This window comes from Indicator indicator, chromosome 15 (assembly GCF_027791375.1).
Source record: "Indicator indicator isolate 239-I01 chromosome 15, UM_Iind_1.1, whole genome shotgun sequence".
NCBI classification, from domain to species: Eukaryota; Metazoa; Chordata; class Aves; order Piciformes; family Indicatoridae; genus Indicator; species Indicator indicator.
This window is the reverse complement of record NC_072024.1, coordinates 15762897-15774440: the sequence shown is the minus strand read 5'-3', so window position 1 is coordinate 15774440 and position 11544 is coordinate 15762897.

The window sequence follows — 11544 nt, the reverse complement described above, 5'->3', positions numbered from 1 at the left end:
TTTGAAGCCATAGGTAAAATTAGAATGGCTTTTGCTTGCCAGTTCCCAGCTGTCGTTCTCTTTTCTGCTTGACTACATCTCTGCTGTCTAAATGTCTATTGCTGGTCAATACTTGCAGAATAATGAAATTTACTGTGATGATAAACTCTCACTGAAAATTTATGACTGTTGAGGAAAGGAAATATGGCACTAACTTGAAATCTTATATTGTAGTTCAGTAGCTCATGGGCTCTGTGGTACAGTAAATTGACATTCCTATTAATCCCAGGTGGATGTTACTAAGGTAATTTCAGTATATTTTAGTCAATCTCTTACATTCTTAAATTGGGGTAGCTGAAGATCCAGAACCATAGAGACAAAAGACAGGTAAAGCATAGCTGTGTGTGGAGTTTGTGCCCTTGCTGATAAGGTGTCTGAGAGATATATTGCTGGGAAAAGGACCTGCTCAACATGTTGCATGCTGAGGAGAGTCAACTCACTGGTTCTTCTCATTTGTGCTGGGAAGCAAGGAAAGGGAAACTAAGGACCACAGGAAAGGGGAAATGTGTTTGCTGTAGAAATATTTTTCTATGTTAGTTTTACTTTTGGCTGAACTAACAGCATATGCTTGAATTTAAAGGTCCTTCATTACAGCTGCTTGAACTTCACTTTGGACAATATGCGATTACCCTCTATACTGCCTCCTCTCCCCTCCTCCATCCCCTCTGGAGGATGCCTCTCTGGAAGTGGACTGTGCCTTAATGCTGAAATAGCAGTTGAATATAGTTGGTAAAGGAAATGTGAGGAGGGAAACTCTCATTTGGACAAGGTATAACAGTCTTTATATGTGTGCAGACATACTGCACCAACACAGGTACTGTGCAATGATTGTGTCATTTTAAAACACAATCATAGAAGAAAATTACTGCTCCATGTTGGACATTATTAATACTGAAGAATAGAATGAAGAAATGCTACAAAAGGACTAAGAATACCTGGTTCTTGCTTTTTCAGTCTAACAGTGGCGTGATTATTGTTGTATTGGAGCACTTAAGTGCAGTATCATTCTGGTAAGTAAAATGAAAGGGTTTTGTCATCTCCTCGTTTCCTTTTGAGGATAAAGTCTCAAAGGTGCAGTGCAGAGGAAACTGCATCTGATCTGCATGTATTCCCTAGTGAATTATACTTTATTTATAAGAGTACTATATTGCAAGTCCAAGGTAGAATAGAAATCTTCATATCAAAATCTTACAATGTTCTGATACATGTAAAAATTGATGAAATTCCTTCTAACCCAGAATTCAAGGTCCAGCTACCTGGCAGATGTATGTGTGTTTGTTTCATACATGATAACAGAAGGCTTACTCAGCCTTACTTAGCGTGTGAACTTTGAACTGAGTAAGAAGAGCAGACTCTTTCACTGTCAAGTTTTCATTAAATTTTAAAATGCATATGCAGGTTTGTGGTGTCAGCAAAGAATTTCTCCTGGCAGGGTTCGGGTTGAGGACATCAGTATCTGCATTGGTGGATTGCCACTCCAACGATCACTGTGGAGCTGTTAATACAGCACATCGTCAGGAGTGGAGGGCTCTGCACTAGTGGAGGCACGTTTACAGTACCTACATAATCTTCACAGTTGATCATCATTGTCACAGCACTTTCAACAGAAAGGGTTTCCCTGCCCACAACAGGCAACTTGCAAGCTCACTGTGCATCTCTTCTTAACCTCTTGTTGAACCTTGACAGTCTGGCACAACCGCAGATTCTGCAGCTGTTTTTCTTTGTTGAGCTGGAAATGGCATTACATGGGTGCAGGCTTAGAACTAACCTGTGATTGATGTGTTAACTTCACCAGGTAACTTATTATGGCTGTGAGTTAGTGCAGAACAGCTATGTTTCACTGCACACAACAGTTTCACTCTTCACTAGATAAATATAATTGCAGTTCATTATGTAAATATGGAGAGACTATGAGACTTCTATGGAGCAGTAATGCATTTTGAAGAATGTTTTTCTCCTACACAGAATACTGTTTTTAAAAGCAATGTAACAGTGTCCATCAGGAGGAGGGCTTGTAAGTCAGAAATTTACAACATTCTATTATAACTTGGCCTGACTTGATTTGGAGAGAATAGTCCTGACTATTCAAAATTCTAGCCACCTACCACTGAAGGGAGAAGTAGGGGAGGGTCCTTTCATCACAGGCTTCTCAATTTATTTTTTAATAAAATAAATTTTACTTAATTTTCAGTGGTTCATCTTAGACACTCAATGGAGGTGATGCATTTAAATATAGCTGAATCAGTACTTCCAAATGAAAGGCTATTTTGTGTGAAAGACTGTATTGTTCCCTTTTTTTCCTTTTTTTTTTTTTTCCTCTTTTTCAAACATCCAGATCATGGAAGGTGGATGGGGGTGAAATTTAGAAGAAGGCAAATGTACTCTAAACAGAAGGGAATAGGAAGGAGGGTTAAGAGGATGTGATGAAGAAGAGAAGGAATTAAGGTCTAAAGACACAGTAGTTTGTGTAGCACCAGAATAATGTCTCAAATATAGGAAGCCTCCTCTTAAGTCCTAATCTTGATAGGTTTTATTTCAAGTATTTCTTTCCATTTCTGTGCTTATGTTAGTACCAGTACAGAGATAGCCACAGATATTCCAATAAAATAGTAGAAGTACATTCCAGTTAAAAGAGTGAAGAGGTCTTCTGTTGGTGGAGGATCATTAAGAATAAAATATTAAAGATATTAAAGAACTAAAAAGATATCTTTGTTAACCTGGAATGATTTTATTTATTTTTGTCTAACAATATGATTTTAAATCACATCTTCCCCTATTTAACTACAGCTTTCTGCCTATGTTTGCATGCTGGCATGCAGAAAAACCTTGATTAAATGAAAAAACACCTGGAAATACTTATTGCTCAGGTTGTAGTGTTTTTATGAAACTTTTCTGCTTGGAATAATGTAACATGTCCCTTGTTTCTGGACACTAAATGTGTGATTTTTTTTTTTTTTTTGTTACTAGTGGATTATTCTACTTAGAGGATAGCATCTTAGTCACTTGAATTGTCTGATAACACCAAGATGCAGAATAAAATAATGTTTAGTCAGCTCTGTGAGAAGGAAGGTTGCACAAGTTTGGTTTCTTCTGTTGTGTTGTGGTGATAGTCAGCCAATACAGTACACATACAGAAAATACTAAGAGGCTTCCAATTCAACACTCTCTGAAATATACAACCTACAACTAAGTGCCTTACATATTGAACAAAAAAACCTGTAATGAGGGAAATAGCTATAACTGCCTTAGAAAAAGAGCTCAAGTCTATAAATGAATAAAAGGAAAAGACGGATAACACAGCTTCTTTTAGGTAATGGCTAGTCTGTTTTCCACCAACACAGCCATGAAATGGTGCAAGCCTTGACGTTATTATTTGTCTCCATTGGCAATATGTGCTCTTGAAGAGTGTGTGTATTACTGCATTTCAGTCTTGGGATGGAGGTGGCAGTGTGCTGAGTGGTGCATATTGTGCCAATTGTGGTTAAATAAGGTCAATTGGGACACTAGTTCTTTCTAAATAAATCTCTAGTTGCTTCATTTGCCATTCTTTAAAATGTCCAGTGGTGGTTGTGTTGGTAATACAGTTAAGGCAAGATGCCCAGAAAGATGATGCATGTTGTCTTCAACTACTGCATGTACCTTGTCTCACACGTTTCTTGAAGGTTTAACTTCTGCTTCAAGAAGTGCTACTGGAAGTGTCTGCTGGTGGAGATCTGCCTTTCCCTGACAACAGAACTGTGTTTATCAGATTTTACCCAGAATAATACTTTAAGAGTTCTTCAGCTTTGCTGTAAAATTATATTGACTGCTTGCATCAGCAGCTTAAAGGTTGGACATGTGCTGATCATAGTCAGACTAACTTTAAACACTGTTTCAAGGAACTGTTAGAAGCTTTGTTTACTTGATTTTCAGAGAACTTACCTGCTCAGAGATCTGCAGCTTCAATTGTGTCATGGCTACCTTTCTTTGCTTACGAATAATTAGTCTGGCTAAGCAACAGGGTAGGTTCAGAGTAGATCTTCTAGTTTTGTAACATGAATATGATTGATATGAATAACTTTTTTGGCTAAAAACAAATGTCCAGAAAAGGCATTTTGTCAACTTTATTCTTCTCAATCTCTTAGACTCTGGGCTGTCTGTGTACACAGATACAGAGACAGACAGGTCTCTCTCCCTCATCTGTATCTTTTGTAGAACTTAATTTTAGTCCCTTCTTGGCAGAGTAGGTGCAAGAATAGGAGAGCTAATAATTCCAACTGTTACTCCCCCTCTCAGATGCAGGGAGCACACTTTGGATGGAGGAAGCTGTATTCAGAGTGCAGTGTTTGAATCAGGACTGAGTAGTTGGAAACATATCTGGAAGTGAAAGAATGGCACCAGCTTTGCAGGGCATAGTACATTATCCTAAAAAAACATACCAGCAAGAATGCTGACCTACCAATGTCTAATGTTCAACCATTGTCTAATGTTCAACCATTATATAAACCAGTACACAACATGGATATGTCTTGTGCTTCTTTAATGTTCTCATAGGTTTTCCTCTCCTGAATCTAGAAAGTAATAAACAATCATTACTGTGATTACTAAAGTATCTGCAATATAAATGCACTGGTGTGTGTGTGTATTGTTTAACACATTAAGTGAAAATACATAGATATGAAGCATTTCCAGAAATGCAACAATCTTCTATATCTGACAGCTACCTCAAGCCTGTTAACATTTAGTGCTATTGAAGTCTTGCAGTGATAATTACTGTTTTCCTAAACAACAAAATGCTCAAGGTATTGCATTCCTTTGGCAACTAAAAAAGATCTGACTTTAAGCCTTAAAGCTTGAAACAAAGTAAGGAGTCTCCTAAAACAGCTGCTTGGAGGAGAATTTTAAACAGATATGACACCTCAGGTGGAGATTCCCTGGTGAGCAAGAAAGCCAAAGTGAATTAGCAGTGCAGTGATGAGTGAGTGATCTCAGTCAGTGAGGGACAATGATGGGTGCTCTTGTGATCTTGCTGCTTTAACACTTGATCACTAGGCAAGTGTCACATGAATACAGGCATCTTACAAGGAAGACTGCATGAATTTCTGACACCTCTTATGTTCTGGAGACTGAGCAGCTTCTGCAGTTTGCATTTATGGTAATTTTAGAATTGTGCATAGGCTGTGACTTAGATGGCATACTCTTCAGCAGTCAGACTCTGGGCAGCAGTCTGAGGTTGTGTAATATTCAGGAGAGTTCTTGGACGTGGACAAGTTGGCAATGGATGGAGTTATGATGAAGGGCTGGGAATTGCACAAACTTTAAAATATATTTATTTGAGAGATCTTTGATAAATCGTGTGTATTCTATTAACAGAATATTACTTTTGATTAAGGGATGGTGTCACTGGCCCTGGATCAAATGTTATATCGAACCCATTATGTAAATTTTGTGTATTAGTCTCCATTTTATTAACAAATTGAAGATTAACCTGACTGATTCTATGATTAAGTGAAAGTGATTTGATGACTTAGAATCCCCAACCAAAATAAAAAACAATACGACACAGGGTAGGGTAACACCCAATAATAACAAGTTTGCTCAGAATTTTAGTTATTTCTTTTATAATCTATCTAGTATTGGTTGTTTATAAGCAGAATCATAGTGTGAACTGGAACTCGTGGGTGGTCATGGTTTGCGTTTTGGGTACTTTGTTTTAGAAGTTTTCTACAGTCATACTAATGATGGCTATATTATGACCTGAACTTGTTAATCATATTGTTTAAAATGGAGTGATACATTAAAAAGTAATGAGCATAGCAGTGTGTCTCTTGCAATGTTAGTGACACTATGATTGATTAACAACTTATAAAATAGAAATGCATGCTCTGGCAAATACTTTACCTAACACTTATTAGTATATTAATGAGTATCAATTTTCCTTTCACTTTCTATCTTTTAAGCATAATTGTGTTTTCATGCATTAAAAAAAAAAAACCACAACGACCTAATAAATCTGCTCTTCCTCAGCAGGTGAAGCCTGAGCTTTCAATGGTGTGTAATGTTAAGCTATACTAGGAAAATAAAAGGGGAACTGGACCACTATACACAAGTTAAAATTTGAAACCTCAGAATAAGAGACTATCTTGGGTTTTTTTCTGTGATAAGGTACTGCTCTGTGTGATGACAGAATTATTCATTATGCCCAGGTCCAGTTTTCCCACTGACTTAGGGTATTACAGGAGTGCCTTAATAATAGATTGTTCCATCTGCTTACAGGCAGCAGTGTTTCAACTGCTGTTCACTTGAACAAGTAGCCACTTGCACTCGTGGGGAAAAATGTGATCTCAAATTTGGTTCTTATCCAAAGTAACAGCAACTGCTGAAGAAGAGAAACTGGATTTGCATAAATCAGCAAGTCTTAAACAGATTTTATCAGGTTGCTATTGTTATCTTAAGACAATTAATGAATTACCTACACTCTCTTTGAAGTTAAATAAATAAATTCTAAAATCCAAAATGCTCTTCCTGGTGTTTTAGTCTTTTTCAAACCTGTTTCCCTTTTGGTAATTCTTGGTGGTCTTACTCTGGCAGTTGTAATCAGATATTTAAGATAGTATAATATCTTCATTCTTCAGGACTTTTTCTTATGTTGATATATATTTGAATCCTTTTTATGTACCAAGTCACTGGAATTCATTACCATAATGTGCTTACTTTTAAATATATGCTATTTCCAAAAGCCTTTCGAGATGACTTGGATTTGCAGGATCAGCCAGTGTTCATGATAAATAAACAGGACTCACCCAAGTGGTAAACCAGAAATAAATCACAGGTTAGCGGCTGCTGCCATAGATTTATACAAAAGTCATTTTCTGTAACATCTCATAAACAGGACTATGGCTAGTCTACCAGTTTCTTGATCTGATCTTCAAGACTTCAGAAAATTCTGATTTCCACTTCAAAACTCATATTTGTGATGCAGAAATTAATGACATAGTGAGAGAAGTATAGGCTTGTGAAGTACCTAATGGCTTTACATAATTATTTGACATAAGACTGTTTCTTGGATCAAAAGCTAAGTTATAATTTCAAACTTGCAGTAAAGACAGTATTTTGAATAATTAAATATTAGTCTAAATTTCGCAGGTTACTTTCAGCTGAGCGGTTGGAAACTTTACCTCAATGACAATGGGTCAACAGCTGACACATCTGTTGATGCAAAGGCAAATCTCTTTTAAGTCTGCTCAATACCACGTGCCATCTTTCTCCTCCCTCAGTGCATGTGTTTGCTACCCAGGGTTTGTGTATCGCTAATCCTGCCAAGTAAAACCAATGCATTTCCTAACCTTTGCAGTCTGTATTTTGAGCTCCAACAAGGGTCCCTTAGAGTGCCTCTGAGATAGCTGCAAGATTTGGATGAACATTCAGAAGCCATTATAGATATGACTAGGGGTTTCATTCCGCTGTGTAGACAGTAATAGATTAGCGCTTAAATATGTTTTGACCTTTAGTCTTCCTTTATATCACCAGAGAAAGAGTGCTAGGCTTGTTTGTTTCCATAGTATTCTGTCCATTATGTTAGAGTTCATAATTACAGTTTCTCATTTTTTAAGCCCTGTCTTCATTTTTTTTGAATGCATTCAAAGCATTAACATTTACAGCCTAGTACTAGCCTTGGGAGTAAAAAGATAATTTATTTGTTTAGAGAAGAGTTCATTTCATGGCATGACGCTCAAAAGAAACAAAATGCGGAGTTTGTCTTAATCATTGAAAATTCAAAATAAATGAAGCTTATGTAAAATGGCACTAGCAGACTAGAACTACAGTGGACTGCTGAAATTGGATTTGGTTAGCTATAAACATCATTAGCTTAAAGCATTCTAGCTTACCACGCAGGGTGAGCTCTCATAGGCTGGGATGTGATAATGCTTTGCTCTTTTACATTTTAACTCCTTGTGGAGATACTAAAGCCAGCTGAACACAGGCTTTGTAGGAGCTAAATTAACCATGCATTCCTTGGGGGTTTATGGCAAACTGTGAGGTTTATTTGGTGTTGAAGTCTGCTAAAGATAATGTAAGAATAACCTAGAATACTGTATTTGCAACATAATTCGTGAGTGTATACTAGTGTGTGTTTGTTTGGTTTTTAATCTTTAGAGGTAGTATTTATCCTCATGTAAACGTTTTTGGGTATATGTCAACATAGGCTGCATATACTCTTAATATTTTCATGAACTTGAAATACTGATGTTTGATTTGACCTGAACAGTATGCACAAAGAAGATGATAATACTACAAAGATACATACAAAATACTGACACAGTATAGAATTTTTTCAGTATTTTTATTTCTCCCAGTCAGTAGTTTGTGCCCATTATGTGAAATGGTGTTCATTTAATCCTGTGAGTAATGTTACTTGACCTCCGTCTTTGTTGTAAGTGGGTTAGAATCAGTCAATAAGTAGGCATTTCCATACCAATGAAACACTTATATTTATACACAGGAGACCTTCATAAAATTCTAAGAATACATGTACATATGGTAAGTGTCTACAGAATAGATCTAATGTGCAGTCTCTTGCTCTTTCTCAGATGTACGGCTCAGTTGAAACAAGTAAGCCTGTGTTCTCACAGCATGCAAACACTACTTGATGAATCTTTCCACCATCAGGTTGTTTCCAAATAATAAATCCTGAGCTTTCAGATTTTGCCTTTCATCTGATAATCTCAAAGTGCTTTGTGAAGCTGAGATGACTTCTGTTATCCCTTTACTTGTCCTGATTTCATTTTCTATATGTATGTGAAACATTATACTTGCAGAGAACTAAGGGAAAAGATGCATACAGTTGTTAAACGCTGGAAGGTTTTCCAGTATAAGACATTATATTGTTTATTACATATGGTGGCTATATCCCATTACTTCCTCCATTTCCCCCCCCCCCTCTTGCTGCCTATTTAAGGGATCACTTGTGAAGAGAAGTATTTCAGAGAAGTCGAAAGGGGAGAGAAGGACATTTTAATCATTTGAACAGTAACAATAATAATAAAAATAATGCACTGTGGGAAACTTCTGAGGATTATAATCTCAGTATTTAGAACTGATCATATATATACAGGAATATACTACGGAGCAAGTAGTAATCCACATCATGCGGTGTAGTTAGTATTTGTCAATTTTTGCAGTATGTAACTCTTCTGATATGTGGAATATGGATGAACTCTCATACTTCCACGTGTCTTGTTTTTTTTGTTTAAAATGAATTTTCATTGGAGGTGGCTTGCATATTCAGCAAAGCTTTTGGCACTTTAGCCTTCTGGATTTATTTCCCTCTGTTTAAAACTTATTGTAGATAAGCATCTGAAAAAAGAAATTTAATAAACATTTGTGTTAATTATATAATTTCCTCCTACTCTTCTCCCCTGCACCATATGTTCTTTTCTCTCTATGACTCTTGATTGATTTTATTTTATTTTTTTATTTGGGTTTTGATATGTGTCTAATCAGAAGACCTCAAAGCGTGCTGTGATGATGCAAATGTGACTCTGTTCCTGCACCCTTTTATAACTGTAAATATATCTGGAGATAGAGGAAAGAATAATGGGATTAATTTGTCAGGTAAGCTTACTATATGTATTTATGTACAGAACTTTCCATTTGTGTCAGATCGCTTATTACCCTTTGCCCTTGATCTGTGTTTTTTGTTGTTGTTGGGGGTTTTTTGTTTGTTTGTGTTTTTGGTGGGGGTTTTTGTCTGCTTTTCCCCCAGGTTCTCTGTTATTTTCCTGAATGTGGCCCACTGCAAAAGCTTTGGGGATTCATCAACTTTCTCTCACTGTACCCGTGACTTTCTATTACAACACTTGATGATTCACGTGTCCAAATTTTATTTTTGCTTTCATGGGGAAAACAGCTTCTTTCATTTTCTGTGAGATACTAAAACACACCATTGTACTTGATCATCAAAGACACAGCAGGAGATTAGATGCCATTTTTATCCCTTAAAAATGGAGGGCTGGAGGCAGGGCGATCCAACTTAATACACTCATATGAGGAGCTCTGCTTCTGAGACTACTGACATGTAAGTAGCTTACCTGCACTTACTGCTAAGATGTGCTTTGCTTTTTAGAAGGTAAATTTGCTAGGCGTGTAAACATTTTCCTTCTGTGATCACTTATCTATCAATACAGTTTTCTAGTGGGACCAGCAATTTAGAGATTCTTCCAGATTCAGCAGTTAACTATAACAGAATAAGGACATGACAAAAATGCCACATTGCTTCCAAAAATATAAACTCATTACTACGCCTCTTTGAAACTTACCTCTCCTCTCACTTTGCTCCAGGACATCGCAAGCTGTACCAAATAATGACGCACACTGCTATATCCCAAACCTCGAACCTTTCAGCAGCACTTACTGCTGCTTTTTTTGTATTCATTTTCTTTGGTCTTTATGCCAACCCTTAGGGAAAGTTTCTTCATTCTCCTCATGAGGAGAACATGGGAGAAATAGTAACGTTAGTTTTAGATTTGGTGTTTTGACTGGAGTGATGTGCATACCAGGAGCAGTCAGTAGTGGTCAGGCCACGATATAGTAACTTGACAGAAAAGGTTGTCACTTCTAGTGGTCTATACATAGAGTTTGTATGTGCTAAACCACTATTACAGTATGGGTTTGCTTTCCATTTGTGAAGTAGCAAGAGGAACTGAATAACTGCATGAACATAATCAGTGTGCATTAATGAAAGATGCCAAGAGCACTCTATGATACAATGTATACAAAAGCTTAACACGCAAGGAGATGGCCATGATTATACTGTCAAGTATAAATTTTTGTCAAGTGATTTTTTTCTGAGGCTAGCAGTAATAGAAATAGTATTTCTGTATCATGTGCCCAGTTCACAAATGTAAACATATGTGAGTGTCCTGTTAAACATGCAAAGTCCATAAATTGTAGGTCTGATACAGTATTGAATGTGTGATAAATGTAAATAAAGTCAAGTTTTGGCAAGTGATTTTTATAATCTTTTCTTGTCAATAATTATTGATGGTTTTAATAGGTGTTAAATTTTTCAGGCCTGTTGGACACAGGCACATTTTATGTGCTTTTAAAAAGTTCCTAAGGCTTCCCATAACTGTTTGAAGAATGAATCTAGGTGTTGCTTGTAATGAGTGAGCTGTGTTGTCTTGAAGCGGATAAATCTATGTTAATGTAAAAATAATGTCTGAGTCCCACAAAATTAGCTTTATCATTTTCCTTCCTGATGTCGTTTAGCATGTGAAAGAGTGGACAGTAGCAGACAGTCCACCATTCCTGTTTCATTCCTAGGTTTTAAGACTCCATTGTTTATATTTTATGTTCAAAGGGGCACATAATTCACTGTCTGTGGTTAGTCAGCCATGTGCATTTTTGCCTTTCTGCCTGTAGGTAAGCTGAACACCTGGTGACACCGCAGTGGATTTAAAATGCTGCTTAGAAAATCCACTGCCACAGCACAGATAATGGGACTTTCACAATGGCTGATTAATG